Source organism: Talpa occidentalis, unplaced genomic scaffold (assembly GCF_014898055.3).
Source record: "Talpa occidentalis isolate TD23 unplaced genomic scaffold, MPIMG_talOcc4v2.1 talOcc4.13, whole genome shotgun sequence".
Lineage (NCBI taxonomy): Eukaryota > Metazoa > Chordata > Mammalia > Eulipotyphla > Talpidae > Talpa > Talpa occidentalis.
In genome coordinates this window covers 69299018-69310899 of record NW_023601322.1, presented here as the reverse complement: position 1 = coordinate 69310899, position 11882 = coordinate 69299018, and positions in this window count along the sequence as shown.

Below are 11882 nucleotides of genomic sequence, written 5' to 3'. Positions count from 1 at the left end.
CGCATTAATTCAAATGCCTGTCCTATGTCAGCGCTGTTTTAGGTGGGACTACAGCGAGAGTCAAACATCAATTCGCTGATTAGATGAGAGTGGGATGGAGCTTGATTTTTGAGATGAAGCGGTTTTCCCCTTTCTCAAAAGAGAAGGATGCTACACTTCGCAGTGGTGATCACTGCGAAGAATTGTGAAGGAAATGTTGGGGAGAGTTTGGAAGGAAAAGATAACTGAAGTTTACACTCTGCGGGGTTGGAAGTGAGAAAAAAATAAAAGCCAAATATTGGTTATAGAGTATTACACAGATTTTTTTTTTTAAAGATTTATTTATTTATACAAGAACCCGGGTACAGGTCAGAGGCGCGGGACGGTGAGAGAATCCACCGGAGACAGAGCAGGGAGCAGAACAGGCAGACGCACTGAAGAAACTGCTGGGGGGAGCAGCGGGCGAGGCAGGAGAGGTCTGCCGCGCCATGTGGGTAGCTCCCTGGCTGGCTGGGAATCGAACCTGTGCTGCAGAGGCTGTGGCCAGCTTCACAGCATGACGCTCAACCCGCTGCGCTGCGTGGGAGGCCCTACACAGATTTTTTTTTTTTTAAGTCAGCCCCCCTCCCTTTATTTAAGTGGTAGCTATTACTGTGTTATCCTTACTCTCATTTCTCACTCTTTTTTAAATTCCTTTCTGAAGCAGACTTTTCAGCGCTCATCAAAGTTACAGGCTAGTGACTCCTCTTTGTAGAGGTTTATGTCCTAAAGCAGTATATTGATGCAAAATAACCTAGAAAGGAATGACAATATTAAACGTTGAGACAAATTCGAAATTTTTACATGCTTACAGTTGTATGACAGGGAGAGGAGAGGGCAAGAGGAATAATTAGGTTCTCATTCCCTCTTCTTTGAACTGCTTCTCTTAAGATTTTACTTTTTTCTTTCTTGTTGCTTGCACTTACAAGTGACAAAGAGCTAATCAAAATAACCCTGGAATCAAATGGTGTTGGGTAAAAAGTGTTTGAGACCATAATATTGTGCGTACTTGAGGTTCCCGTGGTTTAGAGGAGCATAGCAAATACTGGATTTGACCACAAGGGGGATGTGGTAGCTCTAGATAATTCAAAGCAGGTGCCTTAGAATGGGGCTGTATTATACAGGAGGGCTCCAAATAAGGTTGTTTTGTTCAGCCTTTCTTAGTTGTAACCTTGAGAGAAAAAAAATATCCCTGCTCTTACTGGAACCATTGTGTGGGATTTGAACGTTCTCACCTTGTCTGCCTGTGTTTTCATGAGGTACTCAGGTTTCCTCCCACGTCGGAATACGTGTGTGTCTGTTTTCCCTGTGTGTGTGTGTGTGTGTGTGTGTGTGTGTGAGAGAGAGAGAGAGAGAGAGAGAGAGATTGTGTGTGTATACATGTACACATGAGATGGAAGGAAGCCCTGTCCAGGGTTGGTTCCTGCCTTGCACCCTGAACTGCTGAAGTAGACTCTAGCCACCTGGAATAAGTGGGTTGGAAAATGAATGAAAATGAATGAGTACTAAGTATTGTTTAATATTAGAAGTCTTTGGGGCCTTTATTTAAAAGTTTGGTGATGTTTTTGTGACCAGGAATCAACTAGGAATTTAATTCTTGTTTATGTCAATTAACCCATGCTAAAATCAATTTCCTTTATTTCATTTTGCTTAAAATCAGTTTCCAAAAATCTATCAGATGTTAAGTGAGGATTTAACTCTGCTTGCCAGTGTGAAGGACAGGCTTCTGGACTGCTTTGCAAATTTACATGGCCTGTAGTGTGAAGGCTTGAAACGAGACTGAATCTAAAAAAGAAATAGGGTGCAAATGAGTAAGAATGGAAAAAAAGAGCCACCGGCAGGTGGTATAATTCTCCACCACACAGCACTGTCTGCATTTCATTTCTGTTGTCATGTCAGTGTCACACTGAAAAGTGGAAGGAGCTGGCACATAAGTTGCATGTGGGTAAATATTTACCAAACAGAACCAGTGACTGTCCAATACCTGTGCATACTGTATTTTAAAAATTGTAACTAATATGATTGTTATTTTGGCATATTCAAAGACAGTAAACTAGTTTTGATATTTATGTATTTAACTCCCAGTCACTAAATGGAATTGTTTTACTAGTTAAGTGTTTGCTTAGCAGCTAAGTGCTTTCTTACTTTTATTTTTTTTAAGATTTTTATTAAGGCATACAAGAACGGGGGTACAGATCAGAGGTTGAGAGGATTCACCAGAGACAGATTGGGGAGTAGATCAGGCAGACTGACTGAAATACACTGCTGAGGGGAGCAGAAGGCGAGGCAGGAGAGGTCTGCTGTGCCATGTGGGTAGCTCTCTGGCTGGGGATTGAACTCATGCTGCAGAGGTTACTGATAGCTTCAAAGTGCTGTGCTTAACCCCTTGCACTACCAAGGAGGCCCAGTGCTTTCTTACATTATCTAATGGATGCTCACAAGAATGGGCTCAGGTAAATAATGTTATTGATAGTTCCGTTTTGCAAATTGGCAATTAAGTTTTCCGAGTGGCTTCGTAAGATATATGGGTCACATGGCAACTGAGTGGTAAAGCTAGAGTTTGAAGCCAGATTGTCTGACTCTAGAACCTACACTATTAACCACTAGGCTCTGCTGCCTCTTAGCCACACTGGGTCTAATTTTTTACTTCCTTATATAAAGAAGATGTGTTTTATAATATTGGTCTTAATACATTACTAGCAGTAGTTATTTCAATCAGTGGAATAAAAGTGTTCAAAATATTTTTTCAATGTTTTAGATTTCAAGACAACTATAGGGATACCTTGGTAATATTGTGAATGTGGTTCCAGGCCCCCTCAATTAAGTAAATATTGAAATAAAGCCAGTCACATGAATATACCGAGTCATATAAAAGCCATGCTTACATGATGCCATGGTATGTCAAGCTTGCAATAACATCATATCTAAAAAAATGTATATACCTTGGTTAAATGTGACACAGTGACACAAAGTGAGCACATTTTCTTCTATTGGAGAATGGCTCAATGCTGGGTTGTCACAAATCTTTGATTTGTAAAAAATGCAATACCTGCAAAGCACAATAAAATGACATATGTCTCTACAAAGAAAGTTCAATCTGTAATATAACTCATAGGATTAAGTTTGTATTTTTAAAGCAAAGTCTCTTTAGCCTGGTGACTCAGATGACGTTTTATTCAGTTTTCCCAAAACGAATATTGTGCTGTGGCTTCTTCCATCTTCATGAAATAACAATGTGGCATATTGCAGGAATTTGTCACTTTTGTCCTCCTTGGAATTTTTCATGTACCCGAAGCAGATTTCAGGAGACATATCCCATTTTGGCATTAGCTACACTTTGTTGGAGAACATTACATGGTATTATTCCACTCAAGCCAGATCCAACAGAGCTTGCTCCAGTGAAACACAGGAAGTATTATGTCAGTTGATATCTCTGGACCCATGGATGGTGACAGTTAGCAGGTTTCATTTTGTTTTGAATGCCTGTAACCCTCCAACCTGCTGATGCTAGAAAAGAGAAACAGAGGATAACCCTGAAAGACAAGTAAAGCAGCAATAAATCAAAATAAGATGTCACTTTGATTATATAGGACATTTGCATTCCAGTGATAATACTCTCTTATTGGACGGGGTAAAAATCCATCAGTTAACTTCACTCTGGATTTTTGTTCAGGTTTGGAAAACATTAGACTGTTGATTAGGTAAAGGACCTGTGTGTGAAGTCTCCATTTGGGGAGGGTTTGGGGATTAGTAGTACTGATAAAATCGTAGATTTACTCTTCATGAAGATCCATTTGAAAGTTAATTCTTAAGGATTTAGGAGTCTTTCTGAAATTTTTAACTTAAAGGACCAGAATTTTTTTTTTCAAGATTTATTTATTTATACAAGAACCAGGGTACAGGCCAGATTCGCGGTAGAGTGAGAGGATTCACCAGGGACAGAGCAGGGAGCAGAGCAGGCAGATGGACCAAAAACACTGCTGAGGAGAGTAGCAGGCGAGACAGGAGAGGTCTGCTGCTCCATGTGGGACCCTCTCAGGCCGGCTGGGATCAAACCGGCGCTGAAGAGGCTGTGGGCAGCTTCACAGCGCTGTGCTCAACTGCCTGCACCACCAGGGGAGGCCCTTAAAGGACCAGAATTCTAATTTTTTTTTAAGATTTATTTATTTATTCATACAAGAATTGGGGTGTAGACCAGAGGTATGGGGGACATGAGAGGATTCACCAGAGACAGAGTTGGGGAGCAGTACAGGCGGATCTATTGAAATACAATGCTGAGGGGAGAAGTGGGCAAGACAGGAGAGGTCTGTTGTGCCATATGGGTTAGCTCTCTGTCTGGGGGTGGGGGAGATCGAACTTGTGCTGCATTTGCTGGCAACAGCTTGATAGTGCTGTCTTTAACCCCTGTGCCACCAGGGAGGCCCTAATTTATTCTTTATCCGCATTGTATAGTGAAATAAACCCTGACATTGTTGAGCATGAACTTGGGTTTTAAAAATATAGAAAGAGGGGCTTCCCTGGTGGCGCAGGCGGTTGAGTGCAGCGTTGTGTAGCTGTCTGCAGCTTCTGCAGTGCCAGTTTGATCCCCACCGGCCATGGAGCAAACCGCATGGTGCGGCAGACCTCTCCTGTCTCGCCTGCTGCTCCCCAAAGCAGTGTATTTCAGTCAGTCTGCCTGTTCTGTTCCCTGCTCTGACTCTGGTGAATCCTCTCAACCTCCCGCACATCTGGCCTGTATCGCGGTTCTTGTATAAATAAATAAATCTTTGGGGAAAAAATTGTCTTTTAAAAAATAAAAATATTCAGTCAGCATAGGATCTTTATCAAATGCTTATAGACCACTCTGGCTCACATAGCCTCTTCTTCCTATCTCGTCCACACTCCTAAAGGTACAGGATTAGTGAAGTTGTGTTGGCTATTTTTTCACTTTTCCTGCATTGCATGCTCTCTCTATGGTTTCTAAGGTTTCTCCATGGTCTAAGGTTTCCCACCCCTGTTCCCCACCCATCAGGAGAGAGAGTGCCCAGATTCCCTTAGATAGTAAGAATTTAATTGAAGCCTACTTGGGGAAGTCAAGTACCCCTAGAGCCAGAGTTCTGGTATTTCTAGTATTTTTCCTACTGGGTCAGGCCCAGCAGGACCTGGATGTAACACCCAGTCATTATCAGCCCTCCCCTCAGAAACAGGCTTCTGATGTTCCTATCGGCTCTTACTCTATCCTTACTATAGCTTGACTTCTTTATGCTTGCTTCTCTTATTCTTTTATTACAGTAATTCTCAAACCTCAGATGTATCAGATTTCCTGGGAGACTCTTTAATCATTCCATTACTACAGATTCCAGTCATGTAGGTCTGAGATGGGACAAGGAATCTGCATGTTTAACAAATTCCACAGGGGATTCTACTTAGAAATACCCCAAGCACCATGGTGTTTCCTGGTCTCCATACTTTTTCATTACACATCCCTGTTAGAAAAATAATTGAGGGCCTCCCCTGGTGGTGCAGGCAGTTGAGCACAGTGCTGTGAAGCTGTCCACAGCCTCTGCAGTGCCGGTTCGATCCCGGCTGGTCAGGGAGGGTCCCAGATGGCGCGGCAGACTTCTCCGGTCACACCCGCTGCTCCCCTCAGCAGTGTATTTCGACAGTCTGCCTGTTCTGTTCCCCGCTCTGTCTCTGGTGAATCCTCTCACCCTCCCGCGCATCTGGCCTGTATCCCGGTTCTTGTATAAATAAATCCTTTTAAAAAATAATAAGAAAAGAAATTATTAAAAAAAAGAAAAATAATTGAGCAGACACTTCCATTATGGATATATTTATGTCTTTATAAACTATATATGTATTTATATGGTGCTATTATTAATCACATGTAAAAATAGAAAATAAAAATGGAAAAGATAAATGAAAAATCACTAGAATATTTCTTTCTTGTCCCCAGTTATCCTTAGGACTGCCTGTACTACCTACCCTTGCTACTTTTCTGTGTGGCTTGAAGGACACTATCCATGTGGAGTGCCTTTGTTGGGGCAGAGTAAAGGCACAGTAAAGTGCCAAGTTTTCTCAAGGGTCACTGGTTCAGTGATAGACCCAGTCTTTGGTATTGGTATTGGTGCCAGCTCCTTGTTTTATTGAATTATCTGTTGGGCTGGGAAGGGAAGAGTAATGTTGTGTGTGTGTGTGTGTGTGTGTGTGTGTGTGTGTGTGTGTGTGTGTGGCATGATGTGACATAAAGCAGTTTACCTAGAAGGAACCCTGTGACCCTGTCTTCAAGGGAAAGGGGGATCTGTGAGTGTGACAGCTGCTGTGGGTTTCAAGAATACCTAGCTTCCAACATAGAATAATGATCTGTTTCCAAACCTGGCAAAATGCAAGGGTGACTCCACAGAGGCTGGGAATGGGAACACCATGTGTGTGTTCTCTGCAGCTTTGCATGATCCCTCTGAAAGAAGTCTCTGCTCCGGGCTATTATATCAGAATGTATGTATTTGTGTCTCTGTGTGTGGTGTTTGTCCACTTCTGTCTCATTCCATTTACATAATAGTACAACTCCCAGGCCTGAACTGGGGAGGATGCTCTCAGGAATAAAGCAGCCAACACAACACCAGCACCCAATCTCCTGGAGAATAGCATCTGTGTATGAGTGGTCGAGTAGGTTCTACAGGTAGCCTAATGAGAAGTATAACTTAGTCCTGAAGCCTAAGATAGTTTTTCCATATGCATCTGCTGTGTTCTTGGATATATTCCCAGTGGCTAAGTAGGCGTCAATTCAGTGATGCATAATTGTGGTTCTTTGATATTGCTTCCTTGCCCAAGGGCACCATTTTGTGAATAGAGCTTTATTTCCATGAGGTAGAGCAACCACACTGGGACAAGCAAACGTGAAGTAAGATTAGAGCCTGAAGTCAGAACTGGGCAAATTCCCCACACATTTCAGAAACCAAGGAACTTAATAATTAGTTATTAAAGGTGGAAGTAGGTTCCCCACATGCCTTTTTTCAAGTAACTTTCCTACTTGAAGACTTTATATTTTCTTTTGTGTGTGTGTGTGTGTGTGTAGTGTCACTTTTTTTTAATTTATTTTTTATATCATTGTTAATTTTTTCTTCTTTTTTAAAGGTTAACAAAAGGTTTATTTACAAGGGAAGGGGAATGAGGAAATGTACAACTCAGGGAGAAAAGAGGGAGATAAATTCTTAAATGCGTCCTATCCGTTCTGCCAACCTGGAATCCCAAATGACCCGGTGAGACCAAACCTGCCTGTCCAAGAGCATGAGCCAAGTGTAAATAAAAACATGGCTAGTTTTTAATTACAAACAAAGAGAATGGCTGCTTAACTCCACCCTTAGGTCCTCACAAGTTCCCTTTGGGGATCCTGGGATTTGTAGTTCCTGGTGTCTTGATGGAGTGGGGGTGGCATCCACAAAGCATGTATGGAATTAGGTGAGGACATCCTTTCCCCCTAACAATTCCCCCCTTTCACTTTTTGCCACCATTTCCATGGTGTTGAAGATCAAATGTATGGATGCTGGGGTACAGTCTCAGATGAAAATTTTTCTCAGGGTTCCCATTGGAAAGCAAACCAGGACTGTTTATATTTTCATCTTTCTTCTGTTGCCTTAGATATTTGAGTGCTGGTGTTCTGTATTCTCAGAGGTCAGAGAGGGAAGAATGCCATTTAGAGAGCTCTGCAGAGGAGAGGGACTGATACTTCTTGACTCAGAGCAGTTAACAGCCATGTGTATTGTATCTATTTCCTGAGCAGGGATATTTGAATTTTTTTTTAGAATTTCATTGCTTTCATTTAGCTTTATACTATTAAAAATCTCAGGCCTCCCTGGTGGCGCAGCAGGTTGAGCGCCACACTGTGAAGCTGTCCGTAGCCTCTGCAGCAATTCCCGGTTCGATTCCCTGCTGGCCAGTGAGATACCCACATGGCGTGGCAGATCTCTCCTGTCATACCTGCTGCTCCCCTCAGCAGTGTCTTCAGTCCGTCTGCCTGTTCTGCTCCCCACTCTGTCTCTGGTGAATTCTCCCACGCCTCTGGCTTGTACCCCAGCTCTTGTATACATAAATAAATCTTTAAAAAAAAAAATCTCTAGGCTGCAAACATCGTGTTTTTCCTTGTCCCTTTACCTTTATTCCAGTCATCATGTGTGCTTTTTTTTTTTTTAAAGATTTATTTATTTATGAGTACAAGAACTGAGGTGTAGGTGAGAGGTGCTGAGGGTGAGAGGATTCACCAGAGACAGAGTGGGGAACAGAACAGGCAGATTGACTGAAATACACTGCTGAGGGGAGCATCAGGCGAGGCAGGAGAGGTCTGCTGCCCCATGTGGGTTACTCCCTGGCTGGCTGGGATTGAACTCATGCTGCAGTGGTTGGCGATAGCTTGACAGAGCTGTCTTTAGCCCCTGTGCTACCAGGGAGGCCTGTGTGCTTACTATTTTTGTGTTGTGCTTTTTATTCTTAGCATTATCTTATCTAAAGATAATAGCTTGTTATCCTAGTCCCACATATGTGCCATTTTTAATGGCTGTCTATATAATATTCTTTTTTGAGGTTCATAAGTTTATTCTGCTGAATCCTTCATGCTTTTACTTTTTTGTTTTGAAAACAAGCTGCATTTCAGCATTTTCTTTTCTTCACTTTGAGGGTGTACACAACAAGCCATTAGGCATACCAAGGTACTGAACTATCTTCTCTGAAGTCTATGTCTATGGGTCTGGCTGCACTACTTGATGGGAAATCTCAACAAGAGTTCTCAGACACCAAACTGGGGGAAAAATTAAACTGACAAAGTGCTCAATATTTCCAAAGAGTCACTTAGGTTCTGTCTATTACTGCAGCTTTCAAAATGTAGACACAGTTCAGTGCTGTGATTAAAGTGACTTTCACTGTTAGCTGCTTGGTTCCTGTAAAATATTGTGGTGGGCTTTAGCTGGTTCATCACTGGGGGGTAATGGTTAGCTAAAGCTATTTTTCTCCAAAGGGCCAGTTATTATTTCTTTAGTTTTTCTCCAAAACTTCAACTTTAACAGGAAGGAGCCATAAATTCTGTGACATAGCTGCCTCCTTTCTGTCTTGGGAGTTATAGACTGCACATATAAGACAATTCATGTACCTCTGCATAATGAGCTGAGTTTTATAAATCATAAATCTTCACCTAACATGCAGGTAGTGTTGGTTGCCAGGTTTAGAAAAACCGATGTAGTTGCCAAGTTCGTGAAGTCGTAAATCATTCTTGCTAAGGTAGCCCAGAACCATGATGTCTTCTGAGGCAGACCAATTTCAAGGTGGTTGTTAAACACAAAAATGTGAGTCTCAATGATTGTTTTCCAAAATCAGATGCACTTTTTATTTTAAGAGTAAAACCAAATTACCTATCTTTTTTTAGTTGAAGTCAGTTTCCAAAGACCTGTCACCTTTAAAGAATTGAACAATAATATTGTTTCTTCCTTGATCCCTGGATTCTATCAGAAATATATCACAAAAATACATAACCTGTTCATTTGCAATCCAGATCTTTGATGTGCTGAAAATGAGATTCAGATGTTTCAGTAAATCTTGAGGCACATTATTAGGCATGTTTGGGGGTATTTTCTTCTTGTGCCATATTTCACATGGCTGGTAGGCTAGCATAGCCCCTTTCACGCTGGGAAGGATGGCCTAAGGGTGAATGACCCTGGGACAGAATGCTCAAGCTGTGTAGTATGAATATGCACCTGGAGGTTCCCAGGCTTTATCCCATGCTAATGTTTTTGGTGAAAAGCCTTCAGAGAGCAAATTGAACTTTTGCCTGAGGCCATTAGGTTTTTCTAGGGATAGTTAAATGTCTGTGTCCATATGTGGGGTCTTTAGCACAGGACCGTGTACTAGGTGACTTGTGACTTCTCGTTAGTGTACCTCACAAGTCCTTTTGAGGTGACTATGTAATTAACTATTCCTCCTGTGTTCATCAGGTAGGTAGCCTAGCTTGGTTAAAGATCACAGGAGTCATTTCCAGGCAGAACATCTTTTTCACTGAGTGAAATCAAGTTTTCTTCTGTGATGTGATAATCTTACTTAACCCTGGCTCCCAACTCTGAGGCTTGGAAATAGGCCCAAACCTATCAATGAATTTGCAAAATCATTATGTGATCCCTGTGATTTAATCAATCTTGTAAAGAAAATTCTGGGAGGCTTTCTTCACCAACTTCTTTTTCACTCCCCCTCATTTGCCACCCACACCATAAACTCACTGGTTCATTATGCCTCCACACTTTGTGCATACTTTCCCCACTATCTGGAAAGCTCTTCTCTCTCTTATCAGAACTTTGAGCTCCTACTCATCCTGTAAAACCACCTTAAATCTCACCTTCTTGTCAAGACTTCTTTGATTTCTCGGGGCAGTGCTTATCACTTAAACCTCTGTTCAACTATACCATTTATCCCCAGTTGTTGTAACAAATCAGGAAGGATTTTAATTCTTTATCAGCATGCCCATCCCTCCCACTAGATTGTGAGCATCTCAAGGACCAGCACAGAGTTTTATTCATCTAGGTATTGCTACCATATCTGCCACAAAGTAGAAATTCATTGACTAAATCCCCTTTATTACTATTATTATTGTCATTACCCTGCCTACCTGAGCACTAACATACAGTCTTGGGAGAGAATACAGCTTTTTACAGTTGTATTTCATCATAATTTATGGATGCTAAGACTAACTCATAAAGCGGGAATTAAAGAATTAGAAGGAATTTCAAAGGTTATATGCTATAACCACCTGGATGATTCTGGAGGGATAGTTTACATCCCTCAGTCTCCTATAGCAGTACCTAAGGGTGGAGAGTGACATTCAAGGAGAAACTTCCTGCATTCTCAATGTGTCCTAGGATTTTCTATAGATTCTTGGTAGATCAACTCCTGATCTTTATTCTTGTATAATATCTGTAGGACTTTCATGTCTTCATCTTTTTATTGCAATCATTCTAACCTAAGTGCCATCCTTTCACACTTGAACTATAGCAGTTACAGCAGATATGAATCTTAGTTTATAAATTCATGTGTGGAGGAAGTATCACATTTTATTTACATTGTTAAATAAAAATAAATGCCATTTATGTGTTTCTATTCCATCTGGTTGGAGGGAAATTTAACCTTACTTATTTCTCCTCTGCAGGTTTGAATTGCAGCTCCAGGATCTCATATTTTGCCATGGGGCTGGTGGGGGCTTTGAGTTGTTGATTATTGCTGAGACACCTGCCGTCCCAACCATTGCATCATCCCTTCAAGTCCCAGGACTATGGCCCTGCTCATTATCCTTCAGTGGCAGGACTCTGGTGAGGCTGTGAATCTTCTGCCTAGGGTCCTTTCTCCAAGATGCATCAGACTGTCACTCTCCTTTAGGGTCTTGTTCACCCCTGAGGTGCTGCCAGGGAGCAAGGTCTGAGTCCCCCTGTTCCAGGTCCCACAAACTCATCTTTATTGGCAACTCAGGGAAATCTCTTCCTTGTTTATTTGGAGCGCTCCTCTGCATAAAAAATAAGCAAACTGACTAGAGGGGCAGCTCCAACTTGCATTCTATGGACAGAAACATAGAACCAGGAGGCCTTCTGCCTCAGCCCTCAAGATTCCATGGGCATACTTCCGCCGGTGTCACTGGCAGCCAGGGGGTGCTGCACGTGGGGAGCCAATCCGGGGGCAATCTGGGGTAGCGACCCTGGGTAAGATTGGGGCAAAGCGTAGGGGGAGACCATATGGGGCGCAGTGACAGGGCTCTCTTCGTGGCCGACGCTCTCAGCTTTGAACGGCGCTGGTCGCTTCTGCATTCTGGGATCCGGGGCGGCGAGGAGGAAGGATGTGTCAGCTAGGAATTGCCATTGCTT